This window comes from Lynx rufus, unplaced genomic scaffold (genome assembly GCF_022079265.1).
Source record: "Lynx rufus isolate CCGP_SWC_20201006 ecotype Redwood Valley unplaced genomic scaffold, mLynRuf1.p SCAF_17, whole genome shotgun sequence".
Taxonomy (NCBI): Eukaryota; Metazoa; Chordata; class Mammalia; order Carnivora; family Felidae; genus Lynx; species Lynx rufus.
In genome coordinates this window covers 23,972,179-23,987,418 of record NW_025814831.1, presented here as the reverse complement: position 1 = coordinate 23,987,418, position 15,240 = coordinate 23,972,179, and the positions used below count along the sequence as shown (strand labels likewise).

Here is a 15,240-nt window from a genome sequence, read left to right as displayed (position 1 = left end):
AGACTTTGAACTGACAGCAGAGAGCCCAATACAGGGCTTGAACTCATGACTTGCAAGATCATGACCTGAGTCAAAGTCGGATGCTTAACCAACTGAGCCATCCAGGCACCCCAATAAACTGTGAAGTTTACTATAATTCATTTGACACCTATACAGAGACTCCTCTACTTAAAGACTTTCAACTTCAGACTCTTTTAGACAAAAATTTTCACTACAGAATCATCAACTTTTCTTTCCTCAACAAATGATAATATATGGGGGATCCTGCAGATAGGTATTGAAGGATCAGATATACCACCTAAAAATATACCATCTTGACATAAGGATTACTTTGAGTTGAAGGCAATTGAGAACTAACAGATGCAGAAAGTGTTCTCTGCCCTCCCCTTATCTGCCTAAAAGCAGAACATAAATTTCCCTTTGTGAAGGTGACCTCATTTTATCAGGAAGAGAAGAGTGACTGTCACCTGAGACAGAGAGCCAAGGTGAGTTTGCACAAACTTTACTAAAAAGCCCTTATCTCCCATCCATTGCCCCATATATTTCCTAGTCCCTTCCCCATAATTTATTGCCCTCTGAAGCTCAAACTTCCTTTCCTTTGTTAAAATGGTATACAAACCCCTGAGTCTAACCACTTTTTTGAGTGTCATTTTTCTATGAACTCTTATGTATGTAACTCTTAATAAAAATTCTGTGCCTTTTCCCCTCTTAATCTTTTGCTAACTTCACAGACCACCCCTTCAAGACTGAATGTGAGAATTATGATATGGAAGAGTTTCAACACTGCGTGCCTAAGGTTGATACAGGAGAAGGACAGGAGTATGTTTGAGACTTAATTCCTACATGTAGTAAAGTTACTGCTGACAGAAATTTTTCTGGGGACCATGATGTTGGTTCACACTCAAGACAATTTGCATCTGCACATCATTAAGGTTAATGGTAAGACAGAAAATAAACTTGTGAAGTTTATTAATGACATGTGGCTTCCACTACTTGTTAACCTACAATATCTGTTTTCCTATTTTTAATTCATAACTTGAATTTCTTATTCATAATGAATTTTTTTATTTATAACCCTTACTTCCTTATCAAGCTCTGATTTCATTCCAAGTAGCAGTGATTCACTGTTTAGGCCAAAGAAAAGAACTTACCACCTTAGGCCTCCTTGAAACTAGAGGATTATATGGCCCAGTTGTGGCTAATGAGGGGAGGTCTCCAAGTGGAGATTTTGAGAATGATATTGTTTTCCTGTCAAAAGAGACAAACTCATTTGACATGAATCATATGAACCGTTTGCTGTTTATTTTTCTCTTTTCCTCTTGCTGGAATACAGATGCAATGTCTGAAGCACGGCCATCTTGCAATCATGAAGTTAAAACAAACAAGCTAAGACCAAGAGGAAGAAGGAGCCTTGCTTTTGATGACTTCCTAAAACAACTGTCCCAGTTTTGGACTGCCTGTCTCTGGAATTCTGGTCGTGTGAGAAAAGTCTCTGTTTGAGCCACACTTGAGGTTTCTGTGATATGAAGCCATTTGTAGTTCTGAGTGATACAAACTGCTCCAACAGATTTTAATATTGATAAAAAGTGGGCTATTTGGGGGGAAAATGCTTGGAAGGTCTTTTTTTAAGACTCTGAGGACTAGCTCAGACTTCTATGCAGGAAAGGGTACTGGTTGAGCAAGTTCAGTTTCTCTCTGAAACTACAGACTTACATAAAGGGAAGAAGAAAAAGACAAACAAATTTTGGCTATTCTCTTTCTTTGCCAAGGGACTGGCATTAGTAAGTTATTTCTCTTTATGCAAATTAAAATGCATTGAATATTTTTCCTACAATAATGCCTCTTTCCCTCACTTGTCCATTGAAGTTCCCTACTAGTGATAGAAGGGAGGAACTTTAAGTAGCACTCCTGGAATCAAACACACCCTGGGAGTTTGTCCTCCAAGGGAATCTCCTATGCTATATTTGTCACAGGGAACTATTTAAAAACTGCTGGAATAATACATGTAGCTATGATTAGTTTTCTAAATTCACATGCTGATTTTAATGATCCTTTCTTTAAACACAAAGTCTTAACCCAACAGAATTCTGTAGAAGAATGAGAAGGTGGGTGTTTGGGGAACCTGTCCTTTCAGTATTCAAAATTGGTTCGCCTCCATGGGTAATCCTCTTTTAGAATACGAATGCTAGATGGAGGTAAGTTGGTGGAAAAGCGAAAGGGAGAGGAAAGAAGTGGCCTCCATCATAATACTTTGCATATGGCTCCCAAGCTTTCTCAGTAGGTTTATTTGCACAGTGATCATTCCTTAGGGCTCCCTGCACCAGGTAAAGATTTCATCATTAGGTTTGTGATTTGTAAAACTCCCTTGCTGCCTCACTCTCACTGGAAGGGACCAAATGAATCAATCCGCATCACTTTCCCAAGGCTCTGTTTGCAACCAAAAGGGCCAAAGGTTTTCTTGTTTATGATTAGCAAAACATCCTGCTAGAACGAGCTCCACAAGAAGGTTTGCCAGCATCACACATCCTCATCCCTACATCCAACTCATAAAGAATATACACTCTTTGTGGTGTATAGAATGGTGCTTAGCAGCTGTTTAACAGCACAGCAACTGTACACAGGACTAAAAAGCAAAGGAAAATACCAGATTTGATTGAACCTGCCGGGAAAATTTCAGGTGGCATAATGTAATTACCTGAGTTAGGATATTGAGGTTAAATAACACCTATGCTCTCTTACCTAAAAGTATCTAGGATCTATACCAGCCATAAATGACTTGGATCTTAGTTTTATAACCTGGTAGTGGAAAGGGAGGCAGTTCTCCAGCAGCACAGCAGTCTCTTGTTGGAAACCCTGTTTCTCATCCGGCACCACCTGTGTGTCCCCTTGGCTGCCCCCCAGCACAAGGCACTGATGCAGCCAAACCCACTGAGCCTGTGAGAGTGGCCAGAAACACAGCAGAAGGTGTTGGCTTCCTGGCCTCTCGTTGAGGCCATCTGGACCCTCTAACACACCTGTTTGGGAGGGTTTCCGTAGCTTCGTTTACAAATGTAAGTGCAGCTCAAAATGTTCCAGTCCAGTGCTGATCATTCGCCCTTACTTTTTGGGATGTTAATTATGCAACAAGATCATTTCTGTGCCCATTTTTCTCCTCCATTATAAACTTTAGATGACAAAAATGTGCTTCTCAGTATGGTTTTTTTTTAGTAGAATGAACAGATGTAAAAGTGTTTTCAATTCCTTAATAAAGGTGACATTAGGCCAGATTTGATATTACACTAAGTCCCACATAACATTTAAAAATGGGTTTTTTCAACCATAAAATTACTAATTGATCTGTCTTGTAAAAAGATAAAGGAAATGAATGCCTATTTGAGTTTCATTTCTGTCAGGCTTCCGATTCCTTATTTTATGTAGTGCAAAATGAATTTTAATGAACCAGCCTCCAAATTTCAAAATACGCCATTACCCTTCCAAAGTAATTGGCATATTTGACTGCCTTTTCCTTTCTTAGAGTCTGTCTGACTTTCTAATCTTAAAGTCAATGTTCCATTCAACATGTTCTTCTGCATGCCATCTGAAAGAAGTAAATTAAAACAAGAGGAGAGACTATACCAGGAAGAATTCATTCATTGAGCCACTCAACAAATATTTATGGAATTCCTGCTGTAGGTCAAGCACTGTTCCAGGTGCTGTAGAAAGAGGGGGACATAAGTGAAAAATCCCTGTTTTCATGGAGTTTCCATGTCAGTGCAGTAAGTCAGTATAATAGACACACAAATATATAATATTCAGGTGATCAGAGCTACAGAGAAAAATAATGAATGTTGATGTGTAGAAAGGCACAAGATGGAGAGTCTCAAGCAGAGACTCAACTAAAGCAAAAGTGTGAGCTATTGGGGGATGAGAATCAGCAGATAGAGTAGCCTTTCTTCTTCCTCCCATTTAAAAAACAATTATTTAATGTTTTGTTTTGTTTTTTTGAGAGAGAGAGACAGAGACAGAGGGTGAGTGGGGGAGGGGGAGAGGGAGAGGGAGGGAGAGAGAGAGAGAGAGAGGGAGAGAGAGAGAGTGAGAGAGAGAGAGAGAGAGAGAGAGAGAATCCAAGGCAGGCTCCAGGCTCTGAGATGTCAGCACAGAGCCTGATGCAGGGCTTGAACTCATGAACTGTGAGATCATGACCTGAGCTGAAGTTGGACACTTAACCAACTGAGCCACCCAGGTGCCCCTCTGATCTCAGCTTTTTTGCCTACTTATATACATACAAAACATTTCTGGCTGCATTGTCTAATCTGGGAGGGAAGCTACAGAGGGCATGAGGAGAAAGGCAACTTTGATTGAGTACCTACTTGTGCCACAATATGTATATTTCCATTTTGTGAATCTGTGGGGCAACACTCTGGTCTGTTGATCTGATCCTTATTTTACAGCTGGGGAAGCAAAAGCTCAGGGACATCAGGTAGTTCGGTGGACAAATGTTCTAGTTATTTATTGTTGCCTTACAAACTCCTGAATTTTGTGGCTTAAAATAACAATTATTATTTATGTTGCTCATAAATATGCAATTTGGGCAAGACTCAAAAGGGAAGGCTTATGTCTGTCCCCTGTGGCATCATTTGGGGAGCACAATTTAGGGCTAAGGATCCATATCCAAGATGACTCATTCCCATGGCTGGCAAGTTAGTGTTATTTATACAATTTATCCAATGACTGTCGGAGGACCTGTGGGCCTCCTTTTCTCTCCATGCAGACTGGGCTTCCTCACAGCATAGTGACTGGGTTTCTAAAACAATCTTCTAAGGGAAGCATAAGATAGAAAAACATGGCATTATGATGGTGTAGTCTTGGAAGCCCATTATGCCCAGCTCTGCCTCTCACTAGTATTGGGTCCTTAGCAAACTGACATCACCCCAGAGGGAGGGCATTTTCCCAAATAACAGGTTTCTCTGCAACCATTTGTTTAGTCAACAAGCATTTCTGAGTGCCTCTAGCACAACACAACTCTGCTCTGGAATCCAATTGCTTGACTTTGCATCCTAGCTCTCCCACTTGCTTGCTGACAAATTAGGAAGATTTACTCAAACTCTCTTTGCCTCAGTTTTATTAAATGTAAAGCATCAGGATTTAAGGAAAGTCCAGAGAACTTCTCATGTACCTAATAAGAGCACTAATTTCTACCCCTGCAATACCATCAGCTCAGCCCCAATGCCTTAAAAAATCAATCCCAAGAAGGAAGGTAAAATTAGAATTAATGGCCTACCTTCTCCAAAATTGCCATACATTTTATCTCCACAAGAGGTCCAAGACTTATATGATATCTTTTACAAGAATTCCTATTCCCTTATGTTTTTATATAACCCTGAATCTAATGCAAGCTCTCGTCTACCATTACCACCATCACCCTTGCCCCAGCAGAGCACCAAACTCTTCCACTCGTCCTTTTGGAATTCATGGGCATCATAAGGGCAAAAACAAAAACAAACAAACAAAAACTTCTTTTCTAAGCAATCTCCTCACATTCTTTAAGGGGAAATGGTTTCCTAAAGCTCTTCTCTGCAGTAGCTGTTTCTTCGTTTCTCTTGTTTCTGTTTGTTTGTTTGTTTTATTTTGTTTTGTTTTGTTTTTTACCACATCACCCCATGTGGTGAAGGGCTTTGTGGTAGGATAATCATCTTTCTTGATTTTTCTTACTGTGTCTAAATCATTTCTTTTCTCACATCCCCAAATCCAATGCTCTTCAAAGCAAATGCCATAAGACTATATTGCCTGCCATCACTACACAACACAATCATCCATGGATACCATGCTTTTTCCTTACCATTCACTTGGGACTTTAGCACCTGCCTCAGTCAATAAGTTTTTCTCTGCTACTGTATCAGTCACTATGTTATCTGGTTTTACCACATGTACAGATAATCCACCCATTATCCTGGCCTCTAACAATAAATTGTCCTTCCCTCTTCTAAAAGTCTTGTCTTTTATCCCATCTCTACCATGCACTTTTACAGCCATATTTTGGATCCTATCTTTTCAGCTTAGCACTGGTTCCAATAATTCTTTAGTTCATCAAGAATTTTAATCCACTTTTGGGGCGCCTGGGTGGCGCAGTCGGTTAAGCGTCTGACTTCAGCCAGGTCACGATCTCGCGGTCCGTGAGTTCGAGCCCCGCGTCAGGCTCTGGGCTGATGGCTCGGAGCCTGGAGCCTGTTTCCGATTCTGTGTCTCCCTCTCTCTCTGCCTCTCCCCTGTTCATGCTCTGTCTCTCTCTGTCCCAAAAATAAATAAACGTTGAAAAAAAAATTAAAAAAAAAAAAGAATTTTAATCCACTTTTTTTCAACATTCCTCTCTTCCTTCTTCTTCCTCCTTACCTTGCTATGTAGGTAGGATTCTACAGTCTACTACTAATGACCAATCCTTTTCATAGTCCATCAATGACTTGACCTTTATTTCCTGTGCAAACACAGTGGTTTGAAACACCACTCATTTGTTTATTTCACAGTTCTATAGGTCAATGTCTTGTGGGTTCTTACCTGGAGACTCTGAGGAATTATCCACTTCTAAGCTCATTCAGATGTTGGCCAAACAATTCCATACAATTGTAGGACTGAGGTCCCATTTCTTTGCAGGCTGTTGGCTGGGATCCACCCTTAGGCCCTAGAGGCCACTGTCTGGTCCTTGCATGTAGACCATCACATTTCAAAGCCAACAAGTTCCATTGAATCTTTCTCATACTTAGAATATCTCTAATCTCTTCTTCTGCCTCTCTGCTTTTAATGTTTCATGTGTCTACATTGGGCCCACCTGGATTATGCAAGATAATCTCCTTATCTTAAATTCAGCTGATTAATAACCTTACATCTTCAAAGTTCCTTTATAGCAGGAGCTAGATTAATGCCTGATGGAATAACCAGGGGATAGGATCCTGGAGAGTCATCTTTAAAATTTTGCCTACCACCATCCATGTAACTTTTACATGACAAACTCTAACTCTGTTTAAACCTGGTTCTTGACCACTTTGCAGCTACTCCATAGCATCTCAGTATGGCTGAAGAAAAACATTCAATATTCTTACAGGGACATTCTGAATTTGTGATGGCAAACCTCAAGCAGGACTCAGCACAGTCCAACAATCATTATGTGCTTCCCTAGGGACACCAGCATATAGAAGATGTTTAAGACATTGGGACTAATGAGCTCAACAATAGAGAGAATGTTGATAGAGAACAGAAGAGAGCTGATGATTGAGCTCCGAGGAGGTCCAATGTTTAGAAGTCAGGAAGAAGGAGAATCAAACAAAAGGAACTGAAGAAAAAAAAGCAGCCACAAATACAAGGAGAGTACAGTGATCTAGACAATAAATAAAGAAGGTGTCTTAGGAACTGGGGATTCATCAACTGTGTCAGATGTTGCCAAGAATTGGGAATTGTTCATTGGGTTTGGCATAATGTAGGTCCACAGTGACCCTGAGAAGTGGAATATTAGTAAATGGTAGGGGCAAAGTCTGACTGGAATGAGTTGAAGAGAAAATCGCTATTACGGAAGTAAAGAGAGCAAGAGTGGACAACTTTCTAAGGCGTTTTGCTATAAAAATGAGCACAGAAATGGCGGCAGTGCTGTAGGGTTTTGTGGGATTTAAGAGCAAAGAAAGATTGGTGTGAAAGCAGAGGGGGTGTTTGTATTGACTACTAGTTGGTGTGAAAACCCAAAAGAATCCACTTAGAAAATTTTAATTTCAGCTTTTCACTGTTAATATTTTCAAATTACTGAACATTGAATGTGTGGATACTTGCTTAGATCTTTATGCATTACTGGACAAGTTCTAGCACAGTGTAGAATAAGAAGGCCATAACACATTACACTGTACCCAGGAGCCATATATCTTTTCCATGACAAAGTCCAGGGAGGATTTTTTTTTTTAATGGGAGAAATTTCTGTATTTTGTATTGTGATGTTAGCAATGCAGCAAAGAGAGAAAAAGGATGCAGAACAGAAAGTACAACTGTAATTGGAAAGTCATAGAATAGGCAAGAGGGGATGAGATTGAGTGCATCCTGGGAGGTTGATATTAAATTAAAGCAAGGAGTTAAATAGGAGCAGGGAAGATGAATATTTGCATAAAAATGCAACAGATGACAAGATATGATAATGGGGAAATACCATAGATTTCGTCTGATTGCTTTGAATCTTCCTCCCAGTGAAATAGAAGTTGAAGCCATCATCTGGATATATAATATGAATAGAGTATTGAAGATTAGAAAAACATGTGAAATGCCATGTGGGGCAGTGGAAGCATCCCATCTCAATCAGGCTTTGCCCCTACCATTTACTGATATTCCACTTCTCAGGGTCACTGTGGACCTCCACAATGCCAAACCCAATGAACAATTCCCAATTCTTGGCAGCATCTGACACAGTTGATGAATTGCCTGTTCTTAAGACACCTTCTTTATTTATCTTCTAGATCACTATAATCTCCTGGGTTTTCTTGTACTTGCACTCTTGGCTGTTTTTTTTAGTTCCTTATGCTTGGTTCTCCTTCTTCCTGACCTCTAAATATTGGACTTCCTCGGGGCTTAGTCATCAGCTCTCTTCCATTCTCTATCAACATTCTCTCTATAGATGAGCTCATTAGTTCCAGTGTTTTAAACATCTTCTATATGCTGATGGCTCCCAGTTTTAGATTTCTAGTTCTGACATATCCCCTGAGCATTAAACTCATTTCCCAATTGCTTACTCAACATCTCCACGTGGTTGTCTAATAAGGTTCTCAAAATTAGCATGTCTAATATAACACTCATGCTCCTCTCCATTTGCTCTCTCCCCTCCCCACCACAAGTCAGTTCTCTGCCTGTTTCATCTTCATCAATGTTACAATTCACCTATCTGCTCAGATCAAAACTGTGTTAGTCAGGGTTCTCCATAAGGCAGAACCAATTAGATGTGTAAACATGTAGAAAGAGAGATGTCTTTTAAAGAATTATTAGCTCAGGCAATTGTTGAGGGATAGCTAGCCTGAAATCTGTAGGGAAGGGCAATAGGCTAGAAACTTGGGGAGGAGTTGAGGTTGCAGCGTAAGTCCAAACACAGTCAGGAAGCAGAATTCCTTCTTCCTTGGGGAACCATAGTCTTTGCACTTAAGGCCTTCAACGATTAAAGGGTACTGCCTCACGTTATGAAGGGTAATCTACTTTACTCAGAGTCTATTGATTTAAATGTTAATCACATTAATCATGTTAATATTTATCTAAATGAAACTTAAATTTAAATGTTAATTTAAAAAGTATCTTCACATCAGCATCTAGCCAAGCTGACATAAAATTAACCATCACCGTCCACCCCTTATCAACTTGACGTCCATATGCACCTTCTTAAATCATATTTAATCTCCAAACAAAGGCCATAAGGTCATACTTCTGCTTAACATGATAGAGATATCCTATGTACAACCAAAACACACTCATAGTTTTCCTAGAAAAGGATGCAAAGTCCTTAGGTGACATTCACTTTTCTTCTTTATATCTTGTACTTAAATACTGTAATGTAAAATCTGTACATCTTATCTTATGTGATATGATAAAGAGAGAAAAGGGAAAAAACAAATATATTATATATATTATTTATGTTTATTATATATATTCATATGTATTTATTAAATATTATGTATATGTAATATTTTTGGTGTCAATGCAGAGCTTGTGTCCAATAATCTTACATGGTCGCTATTTTTAGTTCTCCCTTGTAGGAGGCCCATAGGCAGCAACTATGGCACCCATTCAGAATGACATGATCCTGAAGCGTGACTTCCACAAGGACAGGCCAGGGCACTTGGCCATGTGGTTCAACCAGCTGGTGCAGAAGATCCACAAATACAAGACCTGAGAAGCCAAGGCATGCCACAATGCCCAATGCCCTGCATGTGGGCCCATCCAGCCCACTGTGAGGTGCCCTATGGTGAGGTATCACACCAAAGTGCAAGCTGGCAGGGGCTTCAGCTTGGAAGAGTTAAAGGGTGGAAGGGTGGCTGGCATTCACAAGAAGGTGGCACAGGCCATTGGGATCAGTAGATCCAAGAAGGTGGAACAAGTCCACTAAACCTCTGCAGGCCAATGTGCAGCAGCTGAAGGAATACCACTCCAAGCTCATCCTCTCCCCCCAGGAAACCCTCAGCCTCCAAGAAAGAAGACAACTCTTCTGAAGAACTCAGATTGGCTACCCAGCTGACAAGACTGGTCATGCGTATAGGGAATGCCTATAAGAAGGAGAAAGCCAGAGTCATTATAAAGGAGAAGAACTTCAAGACCTTTGCCAGTGTTAGCATGACCCATGCCAATGCCAGGCTCTTTGGCATCCAGGCAAAAAAGACCAAGGAAGCTACAGAACAGGATGTTGAAAAGAAAAAGTGCCACTAACAAGTTGTGGAAAAAAAGGGCATTATTTTATTTTCCTCAGTACATAGTCACCTTGATAAAAGGCCATATATCCCTTTGGAATACACTGAGAGAAATATTAACAGTATACATTTTTGACAGTGTGGTGAGGTCCTTCCACAAGGGGAACTGTCCTCTCTTTCCTTCAATTCAAGGGGTTCTTAGTCTCTATAAACTGGCTCGAGTTTAGGAATTATGGGTCTGTGATTCTGCTTTTATAATTCAAATTTGTCTCTTGTTCCTGTGACCTGGATCTCTCTGCTTATACAAATCAAGTAAGAATTTAGTAGACTTACCATGTGTTTTACTCCTAGAAATACCATGATCAACTAGCCAATACTGTAGGTCTCTGAAAGTCATAATATTCTGAATGCTGCTTTGATTCTGCTGTCCATTATAGTAACCATGCCCACCTTGCCTTTGGTGATTAAATAGCACCACTTGGCCTCTGACATCTTGGGATTCAATTACTTCCATTGCATTTAGGTTTTCCAATTCAGTGACAGATGTTCCCACTATAATTTCTGACTTAGAAAATCAGGGGCACCTGGGTGGCTCAGTAAGTTAGGCATCTGATTTCAGCTCAGGTCATGGTCTCACAGTTCTTAAGTTCGAGCCGCACGTCAGGCTCTGTGCTGACAGCTTGGAGCCTGCTTCAAATTCTGCCTCTCTCTTTCTCTCTCTCTCTGCCTCTACCACCCACACTCTGTCTCTCTCTCTCTCTCTCTCTCTCAAAAATAAATATTAGGAAAAAAAAAGAAAATCACAGAGTTCCTCAAGAATGTTGGGGCTCCCCTCACAAACTTGTTGTTCATAGTCATAGTGAAAATTATGTCCTTTGTACCCTCCTAGGGTGGATGAGCATATCTTAAATGATAAATCCACTCTAACATTCCAGTCTCCCTAAGCTTTTGAATCTCCTCCTTTCTAGTTTATCAAGGCAGTTCTGCCATTTCAGTTCATTTAGTGTCAGTCACCTGTTGGTTTGTGTTTCAGGTAGCCAACCAACCAACCAGTTAGAGCTTCTTCCAACCCTCTAAGTTGCAGCATTAAATCCAGATCTCTGCTTAGTGGGCCTAAATAAATTCTGCCTGATCCAATTTTATGGTCTTTCTACCACTATGCCACACCTTTAATATTTACTCCTACCCACATTTCTTGGATTTCTCTTTATATAAATTGGAAAAATCAAGTAGTTCTTGTGGAGTGTACTCCACCTATTTATGGGTTACACTTTGTACCTCACCATTAGGGGCCTACAGGAACTTGAGTCCAGTGATAAATCTAGAAGCAAAGAGGAGTGGTGGGGGTAGGTTCTGAGGAGAATCAGCAGTGTGTTGTAAGGCAACTACCTTAGGGGAGGCCATTACAATTTGTTCAGGCAGAGGAGGGTTAATCTCCTCAGATAAGGATGGAGTGGTTGCTTCTACTGGCAAAGAAGACTCATGGGAGTTTAAGGGTTCAACGTCCCCAGCTTTATCAGGATCTTCCCATATGTCCCCAATCAAATTTTCAGGATCTCATTCCTTCCCAATCTATGCCCTCACTTTAATAGCAGACACCCTGTGAGGTTGAAAATTCAATTTGCATTGTAATTCAACCACTTGCGGGATGAGACTCTGAGTTTAGTTTTCAGCAATCTCAGCTCTTTGGCTACAGGTGATAAGGGTTTCTTTCAGGACAGACAGAGATACTTTTAGGTCATTTATGCAGCACATGATCTGGGAATTTTTTATCCTTTTATTTCCTTTCATTTCCTCATCCTTTTATTTCCTCACTTTGTCCAGTGCAATTAGGAGCAACTAGCCAATCTCATACTCATTATTTTGATAAAAATGTTCTAAAATATTAAAAACATGGTCACTCAGAAACTTGTCTAAGAGTTTGATTAGGAGTATCCAATGGCGATACTTCATGAACCTCTATTGTCACATCACACCACAGACTATCCATGCTCTGTTTACTAATGGAGTAGTCATCAGTGCCTTTGATTTAGTAAGATTAGAGAACCAATTCCAAAAGCTGGGCACCATGCTCCAGCTAACTTGACGCATAAAATTAAGCATTATAAAAACCTACAATCCTTAACGTTTTTCATTCTTACCACATTTGATCCATCAACTCCACTTTCAGAGTATACCCTGCCTCTTATCATTTATCACATTCAACATTGTTGCCATCCTCATCCAAACCATCATCATCTCTCACTACACTCTTAAAATAGTCTTTTTGTTTTCTTCTTTCACTCTGCCTTCTATCCCACTGGTCCTACATACACTCTGAGTCTGTAATTTATGCAACAACCAAAATCGTTTATTTAAGATCTAAATTTAATCATTTCACTCATCAGCTCCAAAACTCCAGTGTCCCTATCAAACGCAAAAGTAAAACTCAAACTTCCTATTGTTTACAACTCTCTGCAGTCCGACCCTGCCTCTTTCTCTGATTTTACTTCCATATTCACCAGCATTTTTATTAACTTCCTAATTTCCAACTATAGGTGTGGTTTTTTTTTTTTAATGTTTCTTAATGTTTATTTGTTTTTGAGAGAGGGAGACACAGAATCTGAACCAGTGAGCAGAGCCCGATGCGGGGCTAGGACTCACAGACCACGTGATTATGACCTAAGCTGAAGCCAGATGCTTAACTGACTGAGTCACTCAGGCACCCATCAACTGAAGGTGTTTTTGTTCCTTTTGCCTGGAAACCTCCTCTCCCAGATGTTTATATGGCTCCATTCAGATCCTTGCTCAGAAGTCACCTCTTCAAAGTCCTTTCAGGGTCACTCCATTAAAATTAAACATTATACACTATTCTCCTACCCTGATTAACATTTCTTCACTACCCTTATCACGGTTTAGCATATTATATGTGTATTTGTTTGGTGTCTCCCTTACCAACTAGAATAAAACCTCCAAGGGGACAAGGGCTTGCATGCTTTGTGTCCTGCCAAATCCCAAAGCCCTAGAACTATATCTAATGTACAGTAATGCACAATCATATTCATCAAATAAATGAATGGTAGTAATAACAGTACCCTAAGGTTAGTACTTATAAGGTTGGGTTAAATTTGATAATACACATATGCCAAAGACTGCTAATTATCTTCTAATGTCAATTCTTCTTTCCTTCTTTCCTAATAGAATCCCCAATTTTTATTTAGTCATATGGTTTCAGTCACTCTGAACTAGTCCCATGCCTGGAATCAGACTGCAACCACTGTTGCACCCACCACCTCATGTTGCCTCTGGACCATGGACCCCACAGTGAACAAGCTTCGGGCCTTGGTGAAAATGTGCAGGCAGGATCTGAGTATTCTGCACACTGAGGAAATGCACTTCCTGCATGAGTGGGTGGAGAGCATGGGGGTAAAATACCACCTGCTATTTATAAAACTAAATCAGAAGACAATATCAAAGAAGAAAAAACAGTAAGAAGGAGGAGGAAAACAAAGACAGACGAATCATAAAGTGAGGAAAGTGGTCTAAAAGTTTACAGTGAAGTGTGATTGAACCAGATACTTATGCCCCTCAAGAAATGGGAGATGAAAATGTAGAGATGACTGAGGAAATGATGGATATGGCAAATGATAAAAATGTAGCTGCCAATGATGCCCTAAGTGATGGTGAACTACAGAAAGCCATTGACTTGTTCACAGATGCTATTAAGCTGAATGCTTGCTTGGGCACTCTGTATGCTAAGAGAGCCAGTGTCTTCATCAAATTACAGAAGCCAAATAAATACTGCCACCCAAGACTGTGACAGAGCTATAGAAATAAATCCTGATTCAGCTCAACCTTACAAGCAACAAGGGAGAGCATACAGACTTCTAGGCCATTGGGAAGAAGCGGCACATGATCTTGCCCTTGTTTGTAAACTGGATTATGATGAAGATGCTAGTGTAATGAGGAGAGAAATTCAACCGAGGACCAGAAAACTGCTGGACATCAGAGAAAGTAGGAGAGAAAATATGAAAAGTGAGAGATCAAAGAAAAAGTAGAAAGGGTTAAGAAGGCTTGGAAAGAACATGAGAGAGCCTAGAAGAAAGAAGAAGCCAGAGGACTATCAGGAGCTCAGGATGGCTCTTTCCCAGGTGGCTTTCCTGGGGGGATGCCTGGAATGACAGGGGGAAAGCCTGGAATGTCAGGAATGCCTGGGCTCACTGAAATTCTTAGTGATCCAGAGGTTCTTGCAGGAATGCAGGATCCAGAAGTTATCATGGCCTTCCAGCATGTGGCCCAGAACCCAGCAAATATATAAAAATATCAGAGCAACCCAAAGGTTATGAATCTCATCAGTAAATTGTCAGCCAAATTTGGAGGTCAAGAATAATGCCCTTCTGACAAATAAAGCCCTTGCTGAAGGATAAGCAACTTAGATCACCTAATGGACGTCACAATAACACAAACCAGCGTACCTCTGGCCTTCTCATGGAGAAAGCTGGGGTGCTGTGAAGATAATCCCTACCCCTCTGCCCAATATGCAACTGAGACATTGTACAGTGGTTTCCCATTGGGGTATTCATTCAGATAATATTTTCCTACTAGGAATGACAAACTTTAAACACTTCTTAAGTCTTAAAAATATTTGAAAACCATTTAAGAGGGTGTGTTAATCCCTACATTTTTCCTTACTAATCATTTCAGTTTTTTTTTTTTTTCCTCTTTGGCTTAATTGGGCAAGGAAGATATTTCAGTATGGGAGATGTATTGCTTAGTCTGAGTGAAATAAAGGTTTATTAGCAGGGGGCAAATCTCACATTTAAACACATAAAGTTTAAGTTGGTTACTGAGGCATTTTGACTTCTTTTTA

The 15,240-nt window shown here is 40.2% G+C and overlaps 3 pseudogenes; 2 read left to right on the top strand and 1 right to left on the bottom strand.

Moving 5' to 3' along the window:
- The window catches only part of LOC124512250 (ribosome biogenesis protein NSA2 homolog), a 35,227-nt pseudogene extending 29,215 nt beyond the window's left edge, over positions 1–6,012 (bottom strand).
- A 3,751-nt stretch (positions 6,013–9,763) lies between these two features.
- LOC124512249 (60S ribosomal protein L13-like) lies at positions 9,764–10,410 on the top strand (annotated as a pseudogene).
- Positions 10,411–13,682: 3,272 nt separating this feature from the next.
- LOC124512248 (hsc70-interacting protein-like) lies at positions 13,683–14,760 on the top strand (annotated as a pseudogene).
- Positions 14,761–15,240: the final 480 nt, after the last annotated feature.